The following is a 16,666-nucleotide window of genomic DNA, read 5'->3' as shown; positions in this document are numbered from 1 at the left end:
TTAGAAGAAATCTTCCACACTGTCACAGAATGTTAGGAACTGGAAGAGACCTCGAAAGATCCTTCAGTCCAACTCCCCTGCCTGAGCAGGATCACCTAGAGCAGATCACACAGCAACTCATCCAGGAGGGTTTACAAGTAGTGAAAAATTAATGCGTCTGAAGGTTTTGTCTCATTGCCATATGAGACATTAATGCACATAGGACATATGAGACATATGAGACATATGTCCTATGTGCATTAATTTGATGGAACTAAAAGCATAGACACTTTAAAACAGTAAGAGATCATAGACTTCAACACATTTCTTAGGTAAAGACCTCACTGCAGGCCTTGTTTTAACACCTTTGTCGTGTCACAGCCAGATGCACTTTTCATCCCTTGGAGTCCACATCCATGGGAAGCTTTCCACTCTTTTCCATGGATATTGGAGCAGCCTCATATTAATCTCCTAAGGCAAAAATCTCCTTTGTAGTGATCCCATACCCACGTGGTTCTCAGGACAGAGGAGATAGTGTATGTGAGTGAGAGATTTATGCTTTGCTTGTTTCTGTTGTCTGCAGAACATGGCTTTGCTACAAGATGAACTCTGATTTCAGGAAATTACCCACATTGTCAGCAAATTTCCTTGTCCTTCTTTAGCATTATGAACAGCCCATTTTTCATGCTGGAGAAATATTTTAATGCTGGACTTTGATATATTATTACCACATGGTCATATCACAATAAACTTTCCACCGCACACACACAGACTCGAAGAGCCTTAAAAAAATAGTATCAAAGGAGCAATACCCTTGGGTCCCTGCAGAGATCCAAAGGAAAAACTCTCCCTAGAGCTGGCTCAGTTTTACTTTTCCCATAGATAATCACAGTACACAGGAGTCAGAGGTTCCAGTCTCAAATTTACCCTGAGGGATGAGGAATTTGAGGAAAAGCAACATACAGGACGGGTAGCTGAGAAAAGAAAGGTTCAAAGGGAGAAGTGACAATCTGCCTAAAAGTGGTCAAACAAAAGCACCATCAAAAGCTCAGAACTAGCCATGTGCCTTTAACTAAAAGCAGCACAGTGATATCATAGAGAGTTTTGTGCATGGAAGTGCCTTTAAGTAAAAGCAACACATTGATACCATAGAAAGTTTTGTGCATGGAAGTGCCTTTAAGTAAAAGCAACACATTGATATCATAGAAAGTTTTGTGCATGGAAATGCCTTTAAGTAAAAGCAGCACATTGATATCATAGGGGGTTTTGTGCATGGAAGTGCCTTTAAGTAGAAGCAGCACATTGATGCCATAGAAAGTTTTGTGCATGGAAATGCCTTGGAGTAAAAGCAACACATTGATATCATAGAAAGTTTTGTGCATGGAAGTTCCTTTAAGTAGAAGCAACACATTGATACCATAGAAAGTTTTGTGCATGGAAGTGCCTTTAAGTAAAAGCAACACATTGATATCATAGAAAGTTTTGTGCATGAAAATGCCTTTAAGTAAAAGCAACATATAGAAAGTTTTGTGCATGAAAATGCCTTTAAGTAAAAGCAACGCACTGATACCATAGAAAGTTTTGTGCATGGAAATGCCTTTAAGTAGAAGCAACACATTGGTACCATAGAGAGTTTTGTGCATGGAAGTGCCTTTAAGTAAAAGCAACACATTGATATCATAGAAAGTTTTGTGCATGGAAGTGCCTTTAAGTAAAAGCAACACATTGATATCATAGAAAGTTTTGTGCATGGAAGTGCCTTTAAGTAGAAGCAACACATTGATACCATAGAAAGTTTTGTGCATGGAAGTTCCTTTAAGTAGAAGCAACACATTGATATCATAGAAAGTTTTGTGCATGGAAGTGCCTTTAAGTAAAAGCAACACATTGATATCATAGAAAGTTTTGTGCATGGAAGTTCCTTTAAGTAGAAGCAACACATTGATACCATAGAAAGTTTTGTGCATGGAAGTTCCTTTAAGTAAAAGCAACACATTGATATCATAGAAAGTTTTGTGCATGGAAGTGCCTTTAAGTAGAAGCAACATATTGATACCATAGAAAGTTTTGTGCATGGAAGTGCCTTTAAGTAAAAGCAACACATTGATATCATAGAAAGTTTTGTGCATGGAAGTTCCTTTAAGTAGAAGCAACACATTGATATCATAGAAAGTTTTGTGCATGGAGGTGCCTTTAAGTAAAAGCAACACATTGATATCATAGAAAGTTTTGTGCATGGAAGTGCCTTTAAGTAAAAGCAACACATTGATATCATAGAAAGTTTTGTGCATGGAAGTGCCTTTAAGTAGAAGCAACACATTTATATCATAGAAAGTTTTGTGCATGGAAGTGCCTTTAAGTAAAAGCAGCACATTGATACCATAGAAAGTTTTGTGCATGGAAATGCCTTTAAGTAGAAGCAACACATTTATATCATAGAAAGTTTTGTGCATGCAAGTGCCTTGAAGTAAAAGCAGCACATTGATATCATAGAGAGTTTTGTGCATGGAGAGTCTGCCTAAGTCCATAATTTGGTGATTTCTGGCATGAAAATCCAGGCTAGAGAAGGTGCATTTAGGTTCTTCTATATTTTGTGGTGTTTTGGAGTTTTTTGTGTATTCTGTTTTGGTTTACTGTTGGTTTTGGTCTTGCTGTTGTTTTTCTTAGGAGGTTTTAGTTGGTTGGTTGGTTTGCCTGGTTTTGATGGGTTTATTTTTGGTTGGTTGAGTTGGGTTTTGGTTTTGGTTTGGGTCTTTTTTTCTTTTGATTGGGGTTTTGGGAGGTTATTCTTTCCCTGTGCTCAACATTGCTCAGGCCACACCTTGAGTGCTGTGTCCAGTTCTGGGCTCCTCAATTCAAGAGAGATGTTGAGGTGCTGGAAGGTGTCCAGAGAAGGGTGACAAAGCTGGTGAGGGGCCTGGAGCACAGCCCTGTGAAGAGAGGCTGAGGGAGCTGGGGGTGTGCAGCCTGCAGAAGAGCATTTATTGATTTCAAGCATGTATTTGGGAAGAAAAATGGGACACACATTTTCCCCATGAAACTAAGTTTTTATATCCATTAGACAGAAAACATCTCTTTGAGGAGGAAAGATTGAGAGCTCAGGGGTTGTTTAGCCTAGAGAAGAACAGCCTGCAAGATCTTCTCAATGATCAGCAAGAGCTAAAGGATGGGGGGGCAAGAGGGTGGAGCCAGACTCCTTTCAACGTTACCTAGTGACAGGACAAGGGACCACAGGCACAAACTAGAACCAGAGGTTCCATCTGAAATGCAGATGACGCTAAGCTGGGGGCAGATGTGACTGAGTTGGAAGGCAGAAGGGCTCTGCAGCAGGACCTTGACCACCTGAACAGATGGGCAGAGTCCAATGGGATGGGGTTCAATAGCTCCAAGTGCAGGGTGCTGCACTTTGGCCACAACAACCCCATGCAGAGATACAGGCTGGGGTCGGAGTGGCTGGAGAGCAGCCAGACAGAGAGGGATCTGGGGGTGCTGGTTGATACCCACCTGAACATGTGCCAGCAGTGTGCCCAGGTGGCCAAGAGAGCCAGTGGCATCCTGGCCTGCATCAGGAATGGTGTGGTCAGCAGGAGCAGGGAGGTCATTCTGCCCCTGTACTCTGCACTGGTTAGACTACACCTTGAGTGCTGTGTTCAGTTCTGGGCCCCCCAGTTTAGGAGAGACGTTGAGATGCTTGAGCGTGTCCAGAGAAGGGCAACGAGGCTGGGGAGAGGCCTTGAGCACAGCCCTACGAGGAGAGGCTGAGGGAGCTGGGATTGGTTAGCCTGGAGAAGAGGAGGCTCAGGGGAGACCTTATTGCTGTCTACAACTACCTGAGGGGTGGTTGTGGCCAGGAGGAGGTTGCTCTCTTCTCTCAGGTGGCCAGCACCAGAACAAGAGGACACAGCCTCAGGCTGCACCAGGGGAAATTTAGGCTGGAGGTGAGGAGAAAGTTCTTCCCTGAGAGAGTCATTGGACACTGGAATGGGCTGCCCGGGGAGGTGGTGGAGTCGCCATCCCTGGAGCTGTTCAAGGCAAGGTTGGGTGTGGCACTTGGTGCCATGGTCTAGCCTTGAGCTCTGTGCTAAAGGGTTGGACTTGATGATCTGTGAGGTCTCTTCCAACCCTGATGATACTGTGATAAATGAGGGAAAACCTTCTGTGAGGTTGCTGGAGCCCTGGAGCAGGCTCCTCTAAAGAGATTCCAAAGCCACCTGGCCATTATGATCCTGAGCAACCTGCTGCGGGTGACCGTGCTTTAGCAAGAGGGTTGAGCTAGATGATCTCCAGAGGTCCCTTCCAACCCCTACCATGCTGTGGTGGCTTCACTTTTAGACATATGACATTAGGAAACGTGTTCAGCAATTGTAAATGAAGCTGAGGCAGCACTTTGCATTGCAGCACTTTGCTTTCTCTTCTGCCTTTTTTATGAAGACCATAAAACACTGAAGCACAGCAGAGAATCACTGAGTCAAAAGAAATTAACATAATATGTTGAAATAATGAAAATATCACTGGAATCAAAGAGGATCCTGGTGCCTCCAGTAGCCTGCAGTCTGGAAGTCTGCAAATGCCACTGAGCAGGTTGGCTGTGCAGCAATCCTGCTTAATGTGCTCAGTTGCAAAGGTGGCCCTCACCTCTCCAGGGTCAGCACTGCTGCCTGGCAGCATCAGATCCTTCAGCTTTCTGACCTCTGCTCAGTGTTTTTCTTCAAACCAGTTCTGGGCTCCTCAATTCAAGAGAGATGTTGAGGTGCTGGAAGGTGTCCAGAGAAGGGCAGCAAGGCTGGGGAGGGGTCTGGAACACAAACCCTATGAGGAGAGGCTGAAGGAGTTGGGGGTGTGCAGCCTGGAGAAGAGGAGGCTCAGGGGTGACCTCATTGCTGTCTACAGCTACCTGAAGGGAGGCTGTAACCAGGTGGGGTTGGGCTCTTCTCCCTGACAACCAGCAATAGAACAGGGGGACACAGCCTCAAATTGTGCTGAAGGAAATATAGGCTGGATGTTAGGAGGAAGTTGTTGGCAGAGAGAGTGATTGGCATTGGAATGGGCTGTCCAGGGAGGTGGTGGAGTTGCCGTCCCCAGAGGCGTTGAAGAAAAGCCTGGATGAGGCACTTAGTGCCATGGTCTAGTTGACTGGCCAGGGCTGGGTGCTAGGTTGGACTGGATGATCTTGGAGGTCTCTTCCACCCTGGTTGATTCTGTGATTCTATGATAAGCCACTGCTATGGATTCAGCATCCAAGCAGGCAAAATTAATATCTTCTCTAGCTTTGTAAAAAGATGGAGGTTCAATCCACTGACTTTAAGTGATGAGGTTAGAGAAGCAGCTATGATTTTTTTTTTAATGGAGAGAAGGCTAGCAGGACCTTTCTTTTAATATTCCTTTAATTCGTGAAAGCATGAGCTTCCCTTGACCCATTGAAGGTTGCTCCTGGAAAGTAATTGCGAGGTTTCCACATGCATGGCAAAACCTGTGCTCAGAATCCTTTTCACTACGCTTTTGTTCCATCCAACTTCCCATGTCTTGAGGCTTTCCATGCAAGAGAAACCAAAGGATCATTTTGGCACTTGTTATTTCCTCATAGCTATAAAGCCTCATCCACCACATCTTACAGTCTCAAGTGTAACAGGGATAAGCTCAGATGAACTCACTGCATTATAGTAATTTTAGACACAGTCTGCATATTTTCCCCCTATCTTTGGCTCCATGAAGCAGGTTTACACTAGAATTATAGACCAGTTTAACATTTATGTAAGTGCTTCTACTACATGGTAGAACATTTGTTATGACACACTGCATCCAGTTCTGGAGCCCCTATTACAAGAGGCATGGAATGGGCTGCCCAGGGAGGTGGTGGAGGCACTGTCCCTGGAGCTCTTCAAGAAAAGCCTGGATGAGGCACTTAGTGCCATGGTCTGGTTGATTGGCTAGGGCTGGGGGATAGGTTGGATTGGATGAGCTTGGAGGTCTCTTCCAACCTGCTTGATTCTATGATTCTATGAGATGATGGAGAGCGTTCAGAGAAGGGCCATGAAGATGCTCAGAGGGCTGCAGCACCTCTGCTGTGAGGACAGACTGAAAGAGTTGGGGCTGTTCAGTCTGGAAGGAGGAGGCTCCCAGGTGACCTTCATGTGGCCTTTCACTGTCTGAAGGAGGCCTACAAAAAAGCTGAGGAGGCACTTTTTAGGCTCTGAAGGAGTGCCAGGACTTGGGGGAATGGAGCAAAGCTGGAGATAGGGAGATTCAGAGTGACTGTGAGGAGGAAGTTGTTGAGCATGAGAGTGGTGAGAAGTTGGGATGGGTTGCCCAGGGAGGTGGTTGAGGTCTCATCCTTGGAGGTGTTTAAGGCCAGTCTGGATGAGGCTGTGGCCAGCCTTTATCTAGGGTAGGGTGTCCCTGCCCATGGCAGGAAGGTTGGAACTGACTAATCCTTGTAGTCCCTTCCAACCCTGACTGATTCTATGATTCTATGACTTGTCACAAGAAAAGCTGAATGGATGTCCACGGCAAATAGATTACTCTTATAGCTGCTATGACCTGGCTTAAGGTGGTATTAAGTGAGCAGAAATAGAGACATGTTTTCTTTATAGACAGCCAGAATGGACATGTTCTAACTTACTGGCACCATTTATATTTGGAATGGACAGCTCAACAAAGCAACATTTCCTGTGAGCCTCTGCAGATTTTTGCTCCAGCTTGTAAATGGAACTTTCTGATTTCTTTTAATTTCTTAGCTAGGAAAACTGAATAATAATAATAATAATAATGAAAAAATAGCCCTTAGGTATTCCTGGGTAGTTGGAAAGAAGTCGAGCTTGGTTATGAAGCAGGGGAAGTTTGAAGATATCATAGGATCACAGGAGGTTAGGGGTTGGAAGAGACTCAAAGAGATCATCAAGTCCAACCCCCCCTGCCAGAGCACAGGTCACAGAGGAACACATCCAGACAGGCCTTGAAAGTCTCCAAAGAAGGAGACTCCACAGCCTCTCTGGGCAGCCTGTGCCAGTGCTCTGGGACCCTTCCAGTAAAGAATTCCCCTTTGTGTTGAGGCAGAACCTCTTTTGCTGCAGCTTCCATCCATTGCTCCTTGTCCTATCCCAGGGAGCAGTGAGCAGAGCCTTCCCCCCTGCCTCCTGGCAGCCCTCAGATGCTTATAAACATTTATCAAGTCCCCTCTCAGTCCTCTCGTCTCCAGACTAAGCATCCCCAGGTCCCTCAGCCTCTTCTCATAAGCCATGCCCTCCAGTCCCCTGATCATCTTCCTAGCCCTCCTCTGCACCCTCTCCAGCAGATCCCTGTCCCTCTTAATCTGGGGAGCCCAACACTGAGCAGAGATTAGAGCAGGCATGTTGTTTTATTTGAATCAGTGGAGCTCCAGAACTCCAATATGCTCTAATTTGTACCTGGCATAAAGAGGAGCATTATTGCCCTGCTTTCTCTCTGGGAGCCAGCCCACTGCTCTCTGCAAGCAAGGATGACTTAGGCAGAGGCTTTAGACTCTTTCCTTCATAATTCCCCCGTTGAATCTTTATTGCAGGCTTGATAATTTACCTTTATTTGCATTTAGCTGCCTTTGCCATCTACTTGCTCCTTAAAAGATCTAAATCTTTCTGTGTGATGCCAGAGTTGTTGATCCTGCTGCCTGGATTAGCCGTCGGAAAACGCGTTCTTGGCTGCGCAGGTTCATGCATCGTATCCATTTCTCCATCCACCCATTGACAGCAGGCCTCATCAACAAGTACAGGCAGAAAATGGCCAGGAATGTCAAATATTTATCCCTTTTAAAAAATTTAATATGTTCTCCTGGGGCCTGATTACAGAATTTTTTAATGCTTACAAATTTCTTCAGTGCAACAGTACTAGTTTGTTTCCAAGGAAACAAATGTACTTATACTGCACTGCACACATTCTTAATCATTAAATTCTATAATCTCCCTGGCTCCTTCTTTCTTTTTCTCTCTCTCCTCCCCTTCTCTCTTTGAATGGGGAACTTCTAAAAATTGTTTGTTTTCTTCCTTTTCTTTTCTCTCTCTCTCTCTTTTTTTTTAAACAGGAGTCCCCAGATACCATTCAACTGCAGGTAAATTTTCCAACATGTTCTCAACAAAGGGCAGCTTCAAATTGCTGGCAAAAAAAACCACAATCCCACCCTTTAATTGTCAAGAGCTTTTCTGAAATCATCTTAATCAAGATAAATATGTATTCTTTCTTCTTTCACTGTTTAATGTGCAAATTTCTTCTCTTCTGAAGCAGATCTTTTTCGTGTGGTTTGATGTGAAATGTCTGGGTGGGAGTGATAGTTGAAAATCAGTCTGAAATACATATAGTCTTTTGAATTCAGACTGTGTGTGCCTATGCAGTAGTGTTTTTAGGGAGGCAAAAAGTAGGTGAGCCTATATCATAGAATCAAGCAGGGTGGAAGAGACCTTCAAGATTGTTCAGTCCAACCTAGCACCCAGCCCTAGCCAATCAACCAGACCATGGCACTAAGTGCCCCAGCCAGGCTTTGCTTCAACACCTCCAAGAATGACGACTCCACCACCTCCCTGGGCAACCCATTCCAATGAAAGTCACTCTCTCTGCCAACAATTTCCTCCTAACATCCCCTGGCACAACTTGAGACTGTGTCCTCTTCTTCTGTTGCTGCTTGCCTGGCAGAAGAGATCAACTCTCAGCTACCTACGGCCTCCCTTCAGGTAGTTGTAGACAGCAATGAGCTCTGCCCTGAGCCTCCTCTTCTGCAGGCTGCACACCCCCAGCTCTCTCAGCCTCTCCTCACAGGGCTGTGCTCCAGGCCCCTCACCAGCCTTGCTGTCCTTTGCTGGACGTATTCCAGCACCTCAACATCTCTCTTGAATGGAGGAGCCCAGAACTGGACACAGCACTCAAGGTGTGACCTGACCAGTGCTGAGTACAGGGAAAGAATAACCTCCCTTGTCCTACTGGCCACTCTGTTCCCCATCCAGGCCAGGATGCCATTGGCTCTCTTGGTACATCACAGCTACACATATTTACACATAAGACACTGCCTTTGAAATCTTTCATTCAAAATACACTAAATATTAACTGACAACTAATAGGAGCTCACTGGAGGGGCGACACATTTGCAAAGTGACATTTTAGCATTCAAACCATTCATATTCTTCAATGTGAATGTAATTTTTATCTAAATGATTTCAGGGGAAAATTGATTCATTTGACTATAGTGCTCCTAAGACCAGTGGGAAGCTCATCATCTTAATATTGAATCTGTAAATCCTTTCCACTAGGGATGATTAACAGCTTTGTCAAGTGTTTATTTTACTTTAAGAAGAATATGTAATTTCCTGGCATAACTCAGACAGATTTCAGTCTATTTCTTCTTTTGCATGTCACATTCATGCTGTAGGTTAGCGTGATCTAGCCTACCTCTATTAGGCTTCTATTTTGAGCAGTAAAAGGATAGCCTAATAAGTTTTCCTAGTTTAATGAGCATACATCAATTTGCCCTATGATTCATTTATACTTGATAAATAAAATAAAATAAAAGCCCAAGCCTCAGCAGTCCTGATAAGGAGTAATAACAGGGAATTACTTCCAGATGGCACTTTTGCTATACTACACGTGTGGTCTGAGCTGCCCGTGGGATATCAACCCTGCCTCAGCGCAGCGATGTGCTGCTCACACGGCTGGTGTCTGGAAAGCGGTGGCGAAGCCTTCTTAGTGGCAGGACAAGGACAGGCAGCAAGGTTCTGTGGAGGTATTTAGCTGTGCAGTGACATTTACAGGCTCAGCTTTGCACGCAGAGTCCAGGGGCAAGCATAAAGAAAAGCTGATGCAAAAGACAATGTCCTGTGTGCAGCGGTGTTGTGGCACTTCAAAACGCTCTGTCGTCTCTGTGGCTCTGTGCTTGACTCGTTCAGGCAGTTCCCTGAGGTCCTTCTTAGAATCAAAGAATCATAGAATCAAGCCATTTGGAAGGGACCTCCAAGCTCATCCAGTCCAACCTAGCACCCAGCCCTAGCCAATCAACCAGACCATGGCACTAAGTGCCTCAGCCAGGCTTTCTCGGACACCTCCAGAGACAGCAACTCCACCACCTCCCTGGGCAGCCCATTCCAATGCCAATCACTCTCTCTGCCAACAACTTCTTAACAACATCCAGCCTAAACCTCCCCTGGCACAACTTGAGACTGTGTCCCCTTGTTCTGTTGCTGGTTGCCTGGCAGAAGAGACCAACTCCACCTGGCTACAGCCTCCCTTTGGATACTTGTAGAGAGCAAGGAGGTCTGCCCTGAGCCTCCTCTGCTGCAGGCTGCACACCCCCAGCTCCCTCAGCCTCTCCTCACAGGGCTGTGCTCCAGGCCCCTCACCAGCTTCATCGCCCTTTTCTGGACATATTGCAGTACCTCAATATCTCTCTTGAACTGAGAGGCCCAGAGCTGGACACAGCATTCCAGATTGGCCTACAAGGTTTTTGAATGTGTCTGAGGCCAATAACTCCACCATGCTCCTGAGCAGCCTGTTCCACTGCCTGATCATAGACCATTTTTTTTTTGGAAAAGACCTCTAAGGTCATCGAGTCCAACCATTGACCTGTAACCACCTCTGCTATTAGACCATGCCCCAAAGTGCCCTGTCTATACGTTTTTTTAATGTCTCTGGGGACAATAACTCCACCATGCTCCTGGGTAGCCTGTTCCAATGCCTGATCACAGAAAAAGTTGGTGTTGAAAAGACTTCTATGATCAAGTCCAACCAGCAACCCATCACCACCATGACCATTAATCTGTGTTCTGAAATGCTGTGTCTACATCTTTTTCATTGAATTAATCAAATTGGAAAAGACCTTCAAGATCACTGAGTCCAATCCATCACCCAACACCTTCTAACTAACTAAACCATGGCACTAAGTGCCTCATCCAGCCTCTTTTTAAACACCTCCAGGGATAGTGGCTCCACCACCTCCAAGGGCAGCCCATTCCAATGGTCAATCACTCATTCTGTGATAGAACACCTCTAGGAATGATGACCTCCTTGGGCACCCTGGTTCAGTGCCTGAGCATTGTTTCAGTAAAGAGTCTATCAAGGAGGGTGTAAAAAGGCATGTCAAGAGAGTCCTATAAACACTCATACATTTGGATTACTCTCACTTGTGTAAGGGCAAAGTCTCTTCTGCTGCTGCTGTTAGTCCTGCTAAATCTCTGCTGTTCTGTTTCTGTCTATCTACTGAGTTGCTTTTCTAGGGGGGGATGAAGTAGGAAGTGTATATAGAACCATAGAATCAACCAGGTTGGAAGAGACCTCCAAGATCATCTCCTTCAATCTATCAGCCAGCCCTGTCCAATCAACCAGACCATTACAACAGTCAGTAATGAGCTTGCATGTGGATTACACCTTCTTGTGCAGTTCAGCAAAGTAACAGACTTTAGGGGGTGAAAAAAACAAAAAACAAAAAACCTAAAAACCACACCAAACAACTAAAACCAATATCTAAGGTTTGTGGGTTTGTCTTTTTTTTCCCCCAAGATGAGATTAATTGGAGGCAAAACCAACAGTGAACACTCCTGCTTTAAGACTCAACTTTGTGAGCATGATTGCCTTCAAAACAGGAGTGACACAAATCTATTCTGCTTCTGAAATGGCATCATCAAGTATTGTTTGGTTTCAGTGTTTGTGCAGAAAGTGCTCTGTGCTCTTTTCTCTCCAATTTCCTGCTCAAAGTCTAAAATAGAAATTGCAGATTAGAAAATCCTTTGAGAATGGGGTTCAGCAAGTGAAACTGTTTGAAGGTAAGTTTCATACTAGTTTGACTGAATTTAATGAGCCATTGTTAGGAAGCAAGCAAGCAAGTATTCTAGTGAGGCAGGAGGTATACACAAGCTGTCTTTTTAAGGAACCATTGTAAATCTGATAACAAAGAGAGCCTGACTTTCTCCTTGAATTACCATGTTGACAAAAAAAAAGGAGTATACTGCATGCACTGATAGCAAATGAGATCCATTCTGCTGGTAAAGAAAATTAGACCTTAAATTTAACTCTATCAATCCTAATGTCTAGGGTGAAGGAGAAGCCAGAGTCATGCTGAAAAGCAAGCTGTTGCATGAGCGTAGAGTGGAGCACAGGCTGTGGGTAACTCCTTGTTCTGCAGCAGAACATTGTGTGCAAGTTGGGCTGTATGATTAACAAATGTATTTTAACAGCAACTAAAAAGCACAGGGATGAAACAAAAGAGGAGAGGGAGAAAAAAAACCCCACCACGTAACAAGCTGTGTCTTTAACCAGTAGAGATTAAACAACTCACTTTGTTACCTAGGAGGCATCAAGGTAAAGGTCTGGGCTTCTGAGGGGCTGCGCTCACGTGGTGCTTGCTAACCTTGGGCTGGCTGCTTACAACATGTAGCTTTTCTTTAGCCTGAAAAGGCTGTTTTAATATTTAAAGTTATTAGTTTATAGTATCCATGTAATTTCTTCAGCCATAGGGCTTTAATTTCTTTGATGTGCATCTCTGTTCCAGCTGGTACTCCTACCACTCCTGCTGTCTCTTAGCCCTAAGTAAGGTTTCTCTCTTTGTTAAAGCTGGTGCCACTGATTTATCTTCAGCTCTGAGAAGGGCTTTTATCCATTTTAAAAGTGATGCTGCTGAGACAGCTTTCCCTTGCCCTGAGAAGAAGATTTTTTATTCCTATTCGGTGGTTGATTGGTTGGTGGGGAGTTTTCTTTTCTTCTTTCCTTTCAGGAGTATCTTTATAAAGACATGTATCTCTCTCAGGTTGTCTATGGGGTCCCTTTATGTTGTCTTCATTCTCACCTAAAGCATTTTGGGGGAAAAGAGCAAATTTCCCCTCTCCCTGGGAGTGTGGCTCTTCCCACCCCACCAGGGGCCACACATGGAATACTCCTAATGAGTATCTTGGCTGCACCAGGGTGTGAGACAACAATCGAGGTTTTACTCATTCATGGTCTGCTGTCAGGGAAGGTTAGCCTGGACTTTTCCCCTTAAACCATTCACAGAATCAACCAGGTTGGGAAAGACCTTTGTGGTCATTAAGTCCAATCAATCACCTAACACCTTATACACACTAAACCAGTGTGCCTCATCCAGCCTTCTCTTAAACATCTCCAGGGATGGAGATTCCACCAGCTCCCTGGGCAGCCCTTTCCAATGCCAATCACTCTTGCTGTGAAGAATTTCTTCCTAACATCCAGCCTAAATTTCTTATCTCAGTTACAGTTGATAGGACAAGAAATGGCTTCAAGTTGCACCAGGGGGGGTTTAGGTTGGATATTAGAAGAAAATTCTTCCCTGAAAAGGTTCTCAAGCACTAGAAGAATCTTCCCAGTGAGGTGATTGCATCCCCATCCCTAGAGGTGTTTCAGTGCTGCAGAGATGTGGTGCTAAGGGACAACATCTAGCACCAGCCTTGGTAAAGATACAGAACGGCTGAAGACAATGACCTTAAAGGTCTCTTCTCCTAAGGAAGTGATTATGACTGGATGAGGCACTTAGTGCCATGGTCTGGTTGATTGGATAGGGCTGGGTGCTAGGTTGGACTGGATGAGCTTGGAGGTCTCTTCCAACCTGCTTGATTCTATGATTCTAAACCTGCCCTGTTGCAGCTTGGAGCTGTGTCCTCTGGTTCTATCAATGGGTGCCTGGGAGAAGAGACCAACCTCATCTGGCTACAACCTTCCTTCAAGCTATGCTTCCCCCATACATGTGCTGGAGCCATCAAGTTCCTTATCTAATCTAGCTCATAGAATCAACCAGGTTGGAAGAGACCTCCAAGCTCATCCAGTCCAACCTAACATTTGTTAAAGTGAATATGTTGATTTTATCCAGGCTTCCTGAACTCACTTTCCTAGACTGTTTTTCCCACTTCAAATTGTTGCTATCTATTCTCTACTTTGCACCATTATAGAAAACCAAATAATTAAAATGAGAAACTTTTGAATTATCTTTATACAAATAACTGAAATCATCTTCCTTTTAAGTCATCTGCATTTCCTTGGTGACTTAGGTTGTCAGAGCACAACAGAAACAATTATTTTATGTATCAGCATTAATGTAGGCACTACAGGAGAGATGTGGAGGAGTGACTGAGGGAGCTGGGGATGGTTAGTGTGAAACAGAGGAGGCTGAGGGCAGACCTCACTGTTGGCTGAAGGGACATTGTGGGGAGGCTGCTGCTGGTCTCTTCTCACAGGCAGCTGGAGACAGAACAAGGGGGAATGGCCTCAAGCTGAGGCTTGGAAGGTTTAGATTGGACATTAGGAAAAAGTTTTTCATGGAGAGAGTGGTCAGGGACTGGAATGAGCAGCCCAGGGAGGTGGTGGAGTCACTGGCCCTGGGTGTGTTTAAGGGTGGTTTGGATGTGGTGCTTAGGGTTGTGGTTTGAGGTGAATCTTGTAGAGTAGGGTTCTAAGTTGGACTTGGTGATGCTGAGGGACTTTGCCAGCCTGCATGTTGCTGTGAGTCTGTATGATTCTATAATAGCCTGAGAGAGCTGGGGCTGTTCAGCCCTGAGAAGGGCTGTTCCAAGCTGTCTGTTTCTGAGACTCTTAGGAAATAAAATAATATAGCCAATACCTTGAAACTAAGTAAATTCAGTAGAGTTGGATTTAATATATTTTCTAGAAGGATTATAGAATCATAGAATTAAGCAGGTTGGAAGAGACCTCCAAGCTCATCCAGTCCAACCTATCCCCCTGCCCTATCCAGTCAACCAGACCATGGCACTAAGTGCCCCATCCAGGCTTTGCTTCAGCACCTCCTGGCACAGCGACTCCACCACCTCCCTGGGCAGCCCATTCCAATGCCAATCACTCTCTCTGCCAACAACTTCCTCCTCACGTCCAGCCTAGACCTCCCCTGCCAAAACTTGAGACTGTGTCCCCTTGTTCTGTTGCTGGTTGTCTTGCTGATAACTCTAAAAAACAAAGACTCTAAAAAAGGGAAATACTGGCCAGGAGACTTCAGAGGTTGGACACTAAAGAGAAGATTTTTTTTCACAGGGTCATAGAACCATAGAATGAATTGGGCTGGAAGGGACCTTTAAAGCTCACCTAGTCCAACCCCTCTGCAGTAAGTTTCTTCATTGTTAAGAGCAGCAAGTCACTCCATCAAGGCTAAAATTAGCTTGTGTCTTGGTCTGACCAAAGGCCCTGGCTGCTGTCTGCATGCTGAGAAAGAGTTTCAGCCTGTTAAGAGTTTTCTCTTTTGGAGTCAGTCAGAATTATGAACAATCTGGAATATCTTCTGTTGCCTGCAGACCAGACAAAATGCTGTTCTGCAGGCCAGCAAATAAAGCCTTACACTAATCAAATGCTCTGCTGAATAAAATATGAGCACGTTATTTTGCATAATAAATAGCAAGGCAAAATATAAATTGAGGAGTAGGTACTAATAAATAAGTAAGATCATCTAAAGCTGCTTTCCAGAAGCAAAGATTTCTAACTCCATCAATCAAGTAGGTGCCTGAGTGTGCAGGTATGGGCATGGGGAAGTGCCTGCATGACTGTGTGTAATGGGAGAGGTGAAATGGGGGCAAGATATTAGGGGGGCTCTCCACAGTTTTTGCTGTCATTCTCTCTTTGGATGGTTGAGGGTTGTGAGGCAGAAATAAAACCAAGAACTGCTGCCAGTATTTATCTTTTCTTCCCTGATAGCTTGTTACAAACTGGATGAGGCACTTGGTGCCATGGTCTAGTTGATTGGATAGGGCTGGGTGCTAGGTTGGCCTGGATGATCTTGGAGGTCTCTTCCAACCTGGTTGATTCTATGATTCTATGAAAGTTCTGGAACCCTCAGCACAAGGGCAGGAAGATGTGGGAGTAGGTCTAGAGGAGGCCACAATAGTGATCATGAAATCATAGAACCCTAGAATGGTTTAGGTTGGAAGTGACCTCAAAGGTCACCCAGTTCCACCACCCTAGGAGGTGAGAGGGCTGGAAGCCCTCTGCTGTGAAATGTGGCTGAGAGAGTTGGGGTTGTTCAGCCTGGAGAAGAGAAGGCTCTGGGGAGAACTTCTGATGGTATTCAGTGCTTAAAGGGGCTGATAAGAAAGTTAGGGACAAACTTTTGAGAAGGACTCATGACAGGACACAGGGTGATGGTTTAAACTGAAAAAGGGGGAGACTCAGGTTGAATAGGAGGAAGGAATGTTCTACTCTGAGGGTGCTGAAACACTTCATCAAGTTGCCCAGAGAAGTGGCCAATCCCCCATCCCTGAGACCATTCCAGGTCACCTCCAGGACTATGCACAGCCTGTCCTTTTTGCAGATGTCCCAGCTGACTGCCAGGGAGGTTGGACTGCATGACCCTTGGAAGTCCTTCCTAGTAGGATGGAGTCTCTGTTATCTCTAATGTGAGGAAGGTGGGAAAGTCTTTCTGCCAGTAGTGTCCTGTTCACTTCAGTCACAAAGAATCATAAAATCACAGAGCCATAGCATGGTTTAGGTTGGAAGGGACCTCAAAGCTCAGCCAGTTTGAGCTCCCTGCCATAGGCAGAGACATCTCCCACTAGAACAGGTTGCTCAGGGACTCATCCAACCTGGCCTTGAACACATCCAGGAAGGGAGCAGCCACAACCTCCCTGGGCAACCTGTGCCAGGGTCTCACCATCCTCACTGCAAAGAACCCTTTCCTAACAGCCAGTCTAAATCTGCCCTCTGCCAGTTTAAACCCATTCCTCCTCATGCTGTCGTT

The sequence above is a fragment of the Pogoniulus pusillus genome, chromosome 2 (assembly GCF_015220805.1).
Source record: "Pogoniulus pusillus isolate bPogPus1 chromosome 2, bPogPus1.pri, whole genome shotgun sequence".
Lineage (NCBI taxonomy): Eukaryota > Metazoa > Chordata > Aves > Piciformes > Lybiidae > Pogoniulus > Pogoniulus pusillus.
This window is presented reverse-complemented; position numbering follows the sequence as displayed.